General features: G+C 41.7%; 1 protein-coding gene across 4 annotated transcripts in view; it reads right to left on the bottom strand.

Moving 5' to 3' along the window:
* The window catches only part of CTNND1 (catenin delta 1), a 62,918-nt gene extending 56,336 nt beyond the window's left edge, over positions 1-6,582 (bottom strand). For 2 of the 4 annotated variants that reach the window (XM_023507832.1, XM_023507834.1), the window contains exon 1: positions 6,343-6,546. The gene's annotated coding sequence lies outside the window, so the exon portion shown is untranslated. Of the gene's footprint in view, positions 1-6,342 lie in introns of all 4 variants that reach the window. The other 2 variants (XM_023507835.1, XM_023507836.1) reach the window with 2 other exon arrangements.
* Between the last annotated feature and the right edge of the window lie 6,406 nt (positions 6,583-12,988).

Raw genomic sequence — 12,988 nt, 5'->3', positions numbered from 1 at the left:
TAGTCCCAGCTACTCAGGAGGCTGAGGCAAGAGAATCACCTAAGCCCAAGAGTTGGAGGTTGCTGTGAGCTGTGAGCTATCAAGGGCAACAAAGTGAGACTCTATCTCTAAAAAAAAGAAAAGAAAATGAATTTCAGATTTACAAAAAAATTAAAGGATGCTTAGTCCAACAAACAAATGAAGTCTGAATTCATGGGAAGAATCTGTTCCAGTAGCAAACAAGGCATTACTATGAGCTGTACATTGTTCTATTAATTTTACATAGATCAAATCAATTAATTGTCACAAAAATCCTATGTAGGTTAACATTATTTTCTCCATTTTACAGACAAGGAGACCAAGGCACTGACCATCAAGCAGTTTACCCTTACAGAATCCTACATGGCAGTTTGGTTCCAGCATTCACATTCTTAACCACTTTGCTGTGCTGCCCTACCTCACCGTGTTATAGAACTCTTAAATTGGAAGTTCTCCTTTCGGTCAGCATATTGATAAAAACATATAGAACAGGACAGCACCTGTGGCTCAGTGGGCAGGGTGCCAGCCCCATATACAGAGGGTGGCCGGTTCAAACCCAGACCCGGCCAAACTGCAACAACAACTGTCGTTGTGGTGGGTGCCTCTGGTCCCAGCTACTCAGGAGGCTGAGGCAAGAGAATCGCCTAAGCCCAGGAGTTGGAGCTTGCTGTGAGCTGTGATGCTACAGCACTCTACTGAGAGCGATAAAGTAAAACTCTGTCTCAAAAAAAAAAAAAAAGAATAAAATATTTTTGGCAAAATGTTAACTGGTACCTAGGTGAATGAAAGATATACAGGAATTGTGCTATTCCTGCAACTTTCCTGCACATTTGAAATACAAAGTTAAAAACTGCTTTTGTTTTGTCATTATACAAAATAGGAAATGTTTTTTGAAAGTCATGACCAAATTACAAATCACCTATTGCTCACCTTTAAGAAAATTCTTTGGATCCTAATAACGACCCTACTATATATATATATATATGCCTGATGGAAACTGCTCATACACCTTGTCAATCAGATAGAAGGGCTCATTGGAGAGAGGAAGTAGCCCTAAAAAATGAAGAACACTGTCCCATAATAGTAAATTTGGGCCCTCTTCTCTATATGTAATACTTAGTAATCTAGCTGGACATGGCTGCTCACACCTCTAATCCTTGCACTCTGGGAGGCCGAGGTGAGTGGCTTGCTTGAGCTCACCAAGTCAAGACCAGCTTGAGCAAGAACAAGACCCTATCTCTACTAAAAATAGAAAAATAAGCCCATCGTGGTGGCACAGAGTTATAGTCCCAGCTACTCAGGAGGCTGAGGCAAGAGGACTGCTCAAGCCCAAGAGTTTGAGGTTGTTGTGAGCTATGACACCACGGCACTATATACCCAGAGTGACAGAATGAGATTCTGTCTCCAAAAAAAAAAGAGTGAAGGCAGGGCGAGGTGGCTTACTGCCTGTAACCCTAGCATTTTGGAAGGCCAAGGTGGGTGGATCGTCTGAGCTCATGAGTTTGAGACCATTTTGAGCCAGGGCAAGATCATCTCTAAAAAATAGCCGGTATTGTGGCAGGCACCTGTAGTCCCAGCTACTTGGGATTCTGAGGCAGGAGGATCACTCGAGCTCCAGAGTTTGAAGTTGCTGGCTCGGCGCCTATGGCTCAAGCGGCTAAGGCACCAGCCACATACATCCAAGGTGGCGGGTTCAAATCCAGCCCAAACCCACCAAACAACAATGACGGCTGCAACCAAAAAATAGCCGGGCGTTGTGGCGGGCGCCTGTGGTCCCAGCTACTTGGGAGGCGGAGGCAGGGGACTCTCTTGAGCCCGGGAGTTGGAGGTTGCTGTGAGCTGTGATGCCACCGCACTCTACCCAGGGGGACAGCTTGAGGCTCTGTCTCAAAAAAAAAGAGTTTGAAGTTGCTATAACACTAAGGCAATATACCAAGGGCAACAAAGTGAGACACGGTCTCAAAAAAAAATAAAAAGAGAGACCGCATCTCTATTAAAAATAGAAAAATTAGGCAGGCATGGTGGTGGGTGCCTATAGTTCCAGCTATTTGGGAGGCCAGAACTCAGGATTTCAAGGTTGCTGTCAAGTAGGCTACGGAAGCCTCAGCACTCAGCCTGGGGCAACAGAGTGAGATTGTCTTCAAAAGAAAAAAACAAAAAACATACCAAAAAACAATTTAGCAATCAACAACATGAAATTATATGTAGAATTAGGGGGAAAAAATTATTTCTAAAAAATACACTATACAACAATGAATCAATACACACCCTAATTTTCCTCCTTGACAACCCCTTATGATTTCTCAGCCAGCCTATATCAAGTCTATAGGAAACCTTGGAGGCAGCTGCATTTTTTAGGCAGAGCAATCCCTATTTCAGCTTCTCATGGCATTTAAACCTCTCTGAGAGAAGAGAACATGAAAGAATATGTGTGGTTATTCATATCCTTATTACCGACAGCTCATTCCTTTAGGCAAGTCTCTTGTTACTATTTTCTAAATTATCCATGAAAACTAATTTCAGTGCTTAAACTCTTAAACTTCTTTGATATACTTCATGAATAAAATCTCCTATCGTTTTGTCACAGAAGCAATTAAAAAAAAAAATGCAATGATGTCCAAACACACTTTCTTTGCAACACTGAAGTTCAACCAACACTGAGTTCAGACCAAACTCTTTAATGTTTTTATTAAGCAAAGAAACAACCAACTTCCCTGCTGTTGCCCTAATATGTTCTAGGTAACCAGTTTCCCTCCTTTACAAAATGGCTTTCAAGGTTTTCAGTGGTTGAAACTAACAGCTGCCTACATCATGAAATGAACTAACTGACTAGGACCCTTACTTCTTACTCTATTCTTTGGACCACTTGCCAAGAAAGGAAACAGAATTAAAGAAAAGCTAAAACCTAAAATTTTCCATTATTTCCCAGAAACTTTACTTAAATATGGAAGGGAGGAGACTAATAAAAGGTTGAAACTATACTAAAACGTGCAAAATTACATTGCAATTTTATTAATCTATGTTGTTGTGTTTCCTTTCTCAACTTTCTTTCAAGCCTTCCCCACAAATCAAGTCCCTCACTGATTCCCATCAAGGGCTTTATTTAACCAAGTCTTACTGAACACCTCAGTATGTACCCCACACTAAGACAGGTGCTAAAAAGACACAGAGATAAGACAGCACCTATACCCAAGCAGCCCATAGTCTAGAGGGAGACAAGAATAGATAATTTCAACAGTGTGATAAATACATTATATGAAGTATCTCCTATAAGCCTGACCCTGAAAGTTGATAACATTCCTAACTACATACCTGAACATTCTCTAGAAGAAATTTTGCTGATAATCAAATGAAGTTTGAGACAGTTCCACAAGAAATCAGGATAGCAATACGGCACATGTGGAAATATCCCTGTTCTAGAGATTACAATAATATCCATTCTAGCACATCCAGCTCCCCATAGGCTTTAAAAAAAGCAGATTTCTTACATATATTATTCCAACAGTGGTTGTGGGGAGCAGAAGAGGGCTGGAAATCTAAGTGAGTACTGACCCTGTGCCAAAATGAAATACTCCAGCCTCCAGGAAGGGCTCATTTCAGTTCTATCTGTTGTTTCTATTCTCTCTGAAGAATGGCAGTGTATTAGTGGTTAAGTCCATGGACTTTGTAGTTAGACAAACCAGGGTTAATTCAAGCCTCAACCACTTACAGGCAATGAGATTTTCAGCAAACCTCAGCTTCTCTGAGGCTCAAATTCCTTTAAGAAGGGGGGGGGAGGTTTGTGGGAAATTAAGTAGTTTATGCAAAATGCTTAATACACAGCAAAAAAAAAAAAAAAAAAATGGGGTGGGGGGCTGGGCAGGAGGTCCTGGCAATTGATATCAAAATAGAAAGCAATAAATTATACAGAGCTAATTATTTTGTTATTCCAATTGATAGTGATCTTCGCTTACTCCATCCTATCTCACCCATCCCTAGAGATAAACCTAAGGGTAGACTGTAATTACCTGAGCTTTTCTTTCTTTTTTAATATTACCAACAATCCAAATTTTACACTAACGAAGAATACATTCTACTCTCTCTAAATGTCCATGTTGGAACCCCACAAAAGATACTAAACTCTAACCACCCAAAAGAGAGCCCTCACATGGAACACAAGACCACTATCTTACTCACATAACAAAGAAACCAACAGTAAATAAGAGGCAAACAAGGAAAGAAAAATCTGCACCACTCACACTTGTCATCATTTTTTACTCCAAAACCAAATAAGAAAATCAGAAATTAAAAAATAAGATTTACTTATAAGAACTCCTGACTATAATTCTTGAAAGAACCACTGGAGATGAGGTAAAAGGCAAATCTTCCATCTTATCACCCCAAAAGCTCTATGCTACATAGCAGCCAAAACAATACCTTAGTTCGTGGAAACAGTCCTGGACACTAGTTAGGTAGGATATTCACTACAGCTACACAAAGCCCAGTATTTAAAGCTAGATACAAATCACCACCACTCAGTCATCCAGAACCTATTTTCAAACTGCCTTTGTACTCCTCCTTCAGATTTCCTCATCCCTCCCCCTAAAGGTTGAGTGGGAAACCGACACTCGACAGCAATATGCCCAACCCTCCAAAGAACCATCAAGAAACCTCCCTAGGAGGAGGCAGAGAGGACACATGAAAGAAAATTTGAGAAATATTGAACTATAGCTCAATAGGCTGTACACATTGTATTTTTTCTTTTTTACAGTACTTGCTATAAGTATGACATCCAGACATCAAAAATTTCCCGCAGCCCTTGCCTAGATTACTGTAAAGGTGGGACAAAGTTCTGTTTGCTCCCGAAGCCACAACCTCACAAGGATGAAATCATCTTTCGAGAAATAGATTTTCAAGGTTTTCTTTTTCAAGAAAAGAAATTCAAGTAAGTCTTCTAGTCTTAAGAAAAAAAAAAAACGGGAGGGGAAACAAAAATCAGAGGCTTATTAAAGATGCATACCAGTTTAAAGCTAATGAGCAGCTTACACATTAAGGCCCACCTTGTTACAATTAGGGCAGTATCTACTTCAGCTATAATTTTCACACTGATTTGCATTTTCAGCAAGAGAAGGAAGAGAATACTCCAGTTTTCAGCTGATGAGCTGGCTACATAATTACCTAGAATCAGTACTTTTGCAAAAATGTATTTGCGAAAACAAATCTTAAGATTAACTATAAGATATGAAAGCACAGTCATGAGCTCTAACAGATATAATTAATGGCAGATTAACTAAATAAAAAACTCACCTCCAAAAAACAACTTTCAACTTTTTAACTTTAAAAAATAAAATTCCCCTTGTTTTCCTCAAATGCACTTTAAACATTAAGGTTTGTGTCGTTTCTCTAAACCTAATCTTATTCCATTCATGGCCCTTTCAGAAAGCACAAAACTGAAATATTTTCAAGTGTATTGCCACTTTACTTGGGTGAAATAAAAAGCTTGATTATAATTTCCTTATCCTTTTAAGCACATAAACCAAATGTTATCTTATTTACAGATTTAACATATAACACCTCTACAAATCTTTACCATCAAAGGTAGTTTTAGGAGGAAGAGGCTGGCAATTCAGTTAACATAGATCCATTTGTTTTCTTATATAAGGCAAAGCAGGGAGGCTACATCTACTAGAGAATGAGGCTCCCACCCATTACACCTGGAAAAGTAAAAGACGGATCCACCCAGGAACAGCAGGGCTGAAAGCGATCTGGGTTGTTCAAACTCTCTGGGGGAAAAACAATACCATTTAAGCTGCAAAGCTCCCGACAACTTTCCACTTCCACAAATTCAATAATAAAAGGGAAAAAAAAGTTTTGAAACATATTTAGAACCATCTGTATAACTAGCTTCCGATATGGACAAATTCCTTTCCCAACCCACACGCAACATGCCAAAAAAACCAACTTTTGATTCGGGCTCTGAAAACAGAAGTACATTAGCTTAATCCAGAAAAAAAAAAAAACACAAAATCGAAGAACACACAAAAAGGTAAATTTACACAACCGTTCTTACCCCTCTATAAGAATCTATCCCGCTTCCTGATTAGAGAGACCTAGAAGTTTTTTTCTAGGTCTTGTATATTTTACCTTTTTTTAATATAATAAAATACCAAAATCCCCCAATGTACTGAAAGTAGAAAATTTTAAATGATTGTTAAAAGTGACCCATCAACATAACAGACTCTCTCTCGTTTTAAATTCCTTCTGGTTACCGTAGGACAAAAATTCAACTTCGTTTATCCTCCTTTGCCCGTCTGTTCACACATTTTTTTTTAAAAAGGCACACACCTCAAATGTGGACGTCTAAAAACAAGTCCTTTAAGAAAGAGACCCAAGGCTTCACCAATGTGCTGAGAAAGACAAATCCAGCAAGATAGTTGATTTTTCGCCACCTCTTCCTCCTTTCAGGATCCTTCTTGCTCTTCTCTCTCTCTCCCTCTCTCTTTTTTTTTCCTTCAGATCCAACACCTAAAATGGAAGTTGCACCCAGCCAAAGGCAAGGGAGCCTGGGTGGTGACAAACTGATCTGGCAGCCCTACCCCCTCGCTTTCCTAAGTGATGTCAGCTCCTGTAAGCTTCCAATAGGAGCCAGGCATAAATCAGGGAGCTGACCTTATCCAATAGGAAACTTTATTATAGGAAATTAAAAAAAAAAAAAAGAAAGGGAGAGGAGGAGAAAAAGAGACAGGGGGAAGTTTTTTTTTTTTTTTTAAATATATTTATATTTAAAGCGGAGACTGTACGGTCTCTGAGGAATTACTGTAGAGCTGGGGATGGGGGGGCGTCAAGAAACAAGTGCTTTTCAGTGGCACACCTAAGCTGCAATTCTCTTTGATGGCAGGTTCTTGCTCCCTCTCCTGTCCTATCTTGGTGGGGAAACAGAAAAGAGCTGATTTTATTTGTCTGCTGTTTGGCTGGTTGCTTTCTACCCCAAAGTATTTTCCCAAAAGAAGACAGGAAGGGAAGGAGAGAGAATTCCTGGAAACAGGACTACTGAGTGTTGATTGGGATGGTAGGAGCTATCAGAGGTAAATTCTCAATTTCATTGTTTTGGTTAAATTACATTAGAGCTAATTAGAAAAAAGAAATGCCTAGACTTATTAATAGTTTTTAGTCTCTATAAACTAGAGGAAAACAAAATTCACTGAGCTGTTGAGGAAAATCAGTGTATTCCCATTTGTCCCAAATCAAAATAATGTGGGTTTGTAGGGGAGAGGAAGTGGAATCCAATAAACTTGAAATATATTTAGAAGGGATAACAGTATTGATAACAAGTATAGCTCACATAAGGAAAATCTAATTTCTATTTTTTTTTTGAGACAGTCTCAAGCTGTCACCCTGGGTAGAGTGCCATGGCATTACAGCTTACAGCAACCTCCAACTCCTGGGCTTAAGCGATTCTCTTGCGTCAGCCTTCCAAATAGGTGGGACTACAGGCGCCCAGCTATTTTTTTGTTGTTGTTGCAGTTGTTATTGTTATCTTAGCTGACCCCCACCAGCCTCAGTGTATGTGGCCCATGCCCTACCCACTGAACTCTGGGCACTGCCCAAAAATTTAATTTTTTTGCACATATATATATTTTTTTGAGACAGAGTCTTACTTTGTCACCCTTGGTAGAGTGCCCTGACATCACAGCTCACAGCAACCTCAAACTCTTGGGCTCAAGCAAGTCTCTTGCCTCAGCATCCCGAGGAGCTAGGACTACAGGCACCTGCCACAATACCCAGCTTTTTTTAGAGGCGAGGTTTCCCTCTTGCTCAGGTTGGTCTCAAACCTATGAACTCAGGCAATCCACCCGCCTCCGACTCCCAGAGTGCTACGATTACAGGAGTTCTTTGTACACTTCAAGCTCAAGATGATATAGTTCATAAATTCTTTTTACTTTTTTTTTTTTTTTTGAGACAGGGTGTCAAGCTGTTACCCTGAGTAGAGTGCTATGGTGTCATACCTCACAGCAACCTCAAAATCAGGCTCAAGTGGGTGGTGCCTGTGGCTCAGGAGGTAGGGCACCAGCCCCATATGCCGAGGGTGGTGGGTTCAAGCCCTGGCTCTGGCCAAACTGCAACAAAAAATAAATAAACCCTAAAAAACAGAAAAAAAAGATCAGGCTCAAGCAATCCTGTTGCCTCAGTTTTTCTATTTTTAGTAGAGACAATTTTTGCTCAGGCTGCTCTTTTTTTGAGACAGAGCCTCAAGCTGTCACCTTGGGTAGAGTGCTGTGGCATCACAGCTCACAGCAACCTCCAACTCTTGGGCTTAAGCAATTCTCTTGCCTCAGCCTCCCAAGTAGCTAGGACTACAAGCACCCACCACAACATCCGGCTATTTTTTGGTTGTAGTTGTCATTGTTGCTTGGCAGGCCCGGGCTGGATTCAAACCTACCAGGTCCGTTGTATGTGCTTTAGCCACTTGAGCTATAGGAGCTGAGCCTCAGGCTGCTCTTGAACTCCTGAGCTCAAGTAACCCACCTGCCTCAGCCTCCCAAAGTGCTAGGATTACAGGCATGAACCATAGCACCCAGCCCCTTTTTACTTTTGACCTAAATAAAGAATTATCAGAATATTCTTTTCCTCAGTTAAATGTATTTAGTATGTTCTTAAACAGACCATGCAGGACAGGGACTTGATAATTTTTTTCATGCTTAACAAAGACTAGTACTTTAAGGTTATTCACTGATCACTAAAATGAAGACAAGGCTTGGCAACCATAGCACAGTGGCCAGCCACATACACCCAGGGTGTCAGGTTTGAACCTAGCCCAGGCCAGCCGACAACTCCAACAAAAAAGTAGTGGGTGCCTGTAGTCCCAGCTACTTGGGAGGCTGAGGAAGCAGAATCACTTAAGCCCAAGAGTTTGAGGTTGCTGTGAGCTGTGATGCCATGGCTCTCTACCCGAGGGCAACATAGTGAGACTCTGTCTCAAATAAGTAAATAAATAAAATAAAGACAATGATGAATTCAAGATTTTCTTTTTCTTTCTTACTAAAAACTTTAAAACCTACCCTGTAGGCTGGGTCTGGTAGCTCATGCCTATACGCCTCATCTCAGCCTCCCAGTCCTAGTAGGCTAGTAGGCTGGGAGGCTGAGATAATAAGGTCAGGAGTTCAAGACCAGCCTGAGCAACAGCAAGACCCCATCTCTACTAAAAGTAGAAAAACGAGGCCAGGTGAGGTGACTCATGCCTGTAATCCTTGCACTCTAGGAGGCCGAGGTGGGTGGTAGCATCAGCTCATGAGTTCAAGACAGCCTGGGCAAAAATTTAGACACCCCACTCCACCCCACCCCCAGTCTCTACTAAAAATAGAAAAAACTGAGGCAAGAGAATGGCTTGTCTCAGAGGTTGCTGAGAGCTATGACACCACACCACTCTACCCAGGGTGACAGCTTGAGACTGTCTCACTAAAGAAAAAGAAGAACTAGCTGGGCATGGTCCCAGCTACTCAGGAGGCTGAGGCAAGAGGATAGCTTGAGCTCTGGAGTTTTAAGTTCTATGAGCTATGATGCCACAGCAATCTACTCAGGGTGACAGAGTAAGACTCTGTCTCAAAAACAAACAAAAGGGTGGTGCCTGTGGCTCAAAAGGGTAGGGCACTGGCCTCATATGCCGGAGGTGGCAGGTTCAAACCCAGCCCTTGCCAAAAACTGTAAAAAAAAAAAAAAAAAGTGGTGGCTCACGACTGTAATCCCAGCATTTAGGAGGCTGAGACAGATGGATTGCCTGAACTCACGATTTCAAGACCAGACTGAGCCAGAGGAAGACCTTGTCTCTAAAAATAGCCAGGTGTTGTGACGGACAGTTGTAGTCCCAGCTACTCAGGAAGCTGAGCCAAGAGAATCACCTGAGCCCAAGAGTTCAAGGTTGCTGTGAACTGAGATGCCATGGCACTCTACCAGGGGTGACCAAGTGAGACTTTGTCTCAAAGAAAAAAGTCTATCCTGCAGATTTCTCCCAAATGAATCTTCATAAAGTTTTCTAGTATGTATAGTGCTTAAGAGCATAGGTTCTGGCAGCACCTGTGGCTCGGTGGGTAGGGTGCTGGCCCCAAACATCAAAGGTGGTGAGTTCAAACCCAGCCCTTGCCAAACTGCAACAAAAAAAATAGCTGGGCATTGTGGCAGGTGCCTGTAGTCCCAGCTTCTTGGGAGGCTGAGGGAAAAGAATTGCCTAAGCCCGGGAGTTGGAGCTTGTTGGAGCTTGCTGTGAAGTCACAGCACTTTACCGAGGGCGATAAAGTGAAACTCTTGTTTCCAAAAAAACAGAGCATAGGTTCTATAGGTTCTACAGTCAAACTGCCTGGCTTCAAACTTCACCTCTGTAAGTACACATACTCAAATGTAAGTACTACTATATGACCTTGGCCAAATTAAATAACCCTCAGTCACCTTAGTTACAAAATGGAGATAATAACTATCTCTCTCACACAAGACTATTGTAAGAATTTAAATATACATCAAGTTCTTAATGTATGGCGTATAGCATAAACTAAGAATAAATTATTAGGGCAGCTCCTGTGGCTCAAGGAGTAGGGTGCCAGCCCCATATACCAGAGGTGGTGGGTTTAAATCTGGCCCCGGCCCAAAAAAAAAAAAAAAAAAACTGCAAAAATAAAATAAAATAAAATATTTAAAAAGAATGAATTATTATTATTTTTACTCTGCCCCAAAACTTTCAGTGGCTCACCACTGACCGATAATAACAACCAGTAATGGAGTATCTACCATGTGAAAGACCCTTTGAGCTCACTACCCCTAATTTCTTTTTTTTTTTGAGACAGCGTTTCACTATGTCACCCACGGTAGAGTACCATGGCATCACAGCTCACAGCAACCTCAAACTCTTGGGCTTAAGCAATTTCCTTGCCTCAGCCACCCAAGTAGCTGGGACTACACGCTTTTGCCACATAGTCTGGCTATTTTTTGTTGCACTTGTCATTGTTTAGCTGGCCTGGACTAGGTTTGAACCCACCACCCTAGGTATATATGGCTGGCACCATGACCACAGGTGCTACAGGCACCGAGCCACTACACCTAATTTCTAAAACTTCACCATGGATACAGTATTCCCACAATTTTATAGATGATGAAATCAAGGCTCAAAAAGGTGAAGAAAACTACCTGAGCTCATCTGGCTAAGAAGTAAAGTGAGCCCCTCATCAATCTGACTCTTAAAGGCCAGGCACAGTGGCTCACACCTGTAATCCTAGCACTCTGGGAGGCTGAGGTGGGTGGATTGCTTGAGCTCTGGAGTTTGAAACCAGCCTGAGCAAAAGCAAGACCCTGTCTATACCAAAAATAGAAAAACTGAGGCAAGAGAATCACTTGAGTCCAAGTTGGAGGTTGCTGGGAGCTATGACACCACAGCACTCTGCCCAGGGTGACAGCTTGAGACTCTGTCTCAAAATAAATAAATAAATAATAAAATAAAATCTAACTCTTAAGCCCAGGCTCTCTCCGTCATCTTACATTACAGTCAGGAAAAAGGTTAAACAACTCATCTGCTTGCAAAGTATCACATTTATTCACTTAATACATTAAAGCAACACTTACTAACCATAATCTGACTTTTCCTATGTATATTCTTTTTTTTTTTGCAGTTTTTGGGCAGGGCTGGGTTTGAACCTGCCACCTCCGGCATATGGGGCCAGCGCTCCACTCCTTTCAGCCACAGGCACTGCCCAACTTTTCCTATCTAAACTAGAATTCTACTCCTCCTCAGCATGAATGTGCCCTTTTAATCATGTTGATCTAGTCATTATCCATTCCTGCATAAGGCCTGCAGTTTGTAAACTTTCATATCTGGTCTACAGTGGCCAAAAAGAACTTCTCTCAAAAGTGCTGGTAGAACAAACAGGCATCATAGCACTTGTTTGCTGGGCTTTAAACAAACTAGAATGGGAAATACATACATTATAGGAAAGATATGAACAGCCTTTAAGGTCTCATTATCTAAGAATCTTCTCCCATTATTTTATCATGTCTCCTACCTATATTCTCTATCTATTCCTGGTCCTCCATAGTAAGTTCAAAAGCCAAAGACAATTGCCAAAGAAAGCAATCAGCACAAGAAATGATTCATTGGTTCCTAAATAAAAGCCATATTCTAGAATGTTCTATAATTTTCCATAGATGGATTTGTCTTGTTTCCTTCACATCAGTGCTCGCAAGTTGCAAGTATTGGGTGGCCCCTGTGGCTCACTGGGTAGGGTGCCAGCCCCATATACCGAGGGTGGCAGGTTCAATCCTGGCCCTGGCCAAACGGCAACAAAAAAAATAGCCAGGCATTGTGGCAGGTGTCTGTAGTCCTGGTTGCTCAGGAGGCTGAGGCAAAATAATCACCTAAGCCCAGGAGTTTGAGGTTGCTGTGAGCTGTGACACCATGGCACTCTACCAAGGGAGATAGAGTGAGACTCTGTCTCTAAAAAAAAAAGACAACTTGCAAGTATTTTGCCTTTCTTTTACTTTTATTTTTGTTTATCTAGCTCCTGCACCAGAAGATAAACTCCATGAAGGCACATGTCTACCTTATTGATAGCAATAGCTGAATGAGTGAATTAGGTCTCTGCTTACTAGTTATGCTATCCTGCTCAAGTCATTTAACATTAATAAATTTGTAGATTGGAGCTGGGTGCAGCTATAATCCCAGCACTTGGGAGGCTGAGGCAGTTGGATTGCTTGAGCTCACAAGTTCAAGACCAGCCTGAGTCAGAGCGAGACCTCATCTCTAAAAATAGCTGGGGCTCAGAGCCTGTGGCTCAAGTGGCTAAGGCGCCAGCCACATACACCTAAGGTGGTAGGTTCAAATCCAGCCCTGAGCTGCCAAACAACAATGCTGGCTGCAACGAAAAAAATAGCCAGGTGTTGTGGCAGGCACCTGTGGTCCCAGCTACTTGGGAGGCTGAGGCAGGAGACTTGCTAGAGCCCAGGAGTTGGAGGT

The sequence above is a fragment of the Otolemur garnettii genome, unplaced genomic scaffold (assembly GCF_000181295.1).
Source record: "Otolemur garnettii isolate 467f Iridium unplaced genomic scaffold, OtoGar3 scaffold00209, whole genome shotgun sequence".
NCBI lineage: Eukaryota > Metazoa > Chordata > Mammalia > Primates > Galagidae > Otolemur > Otolemur garnettii.
This window is presented reverse-complemented; position numbering and strand designations above follow the sequence as displayed.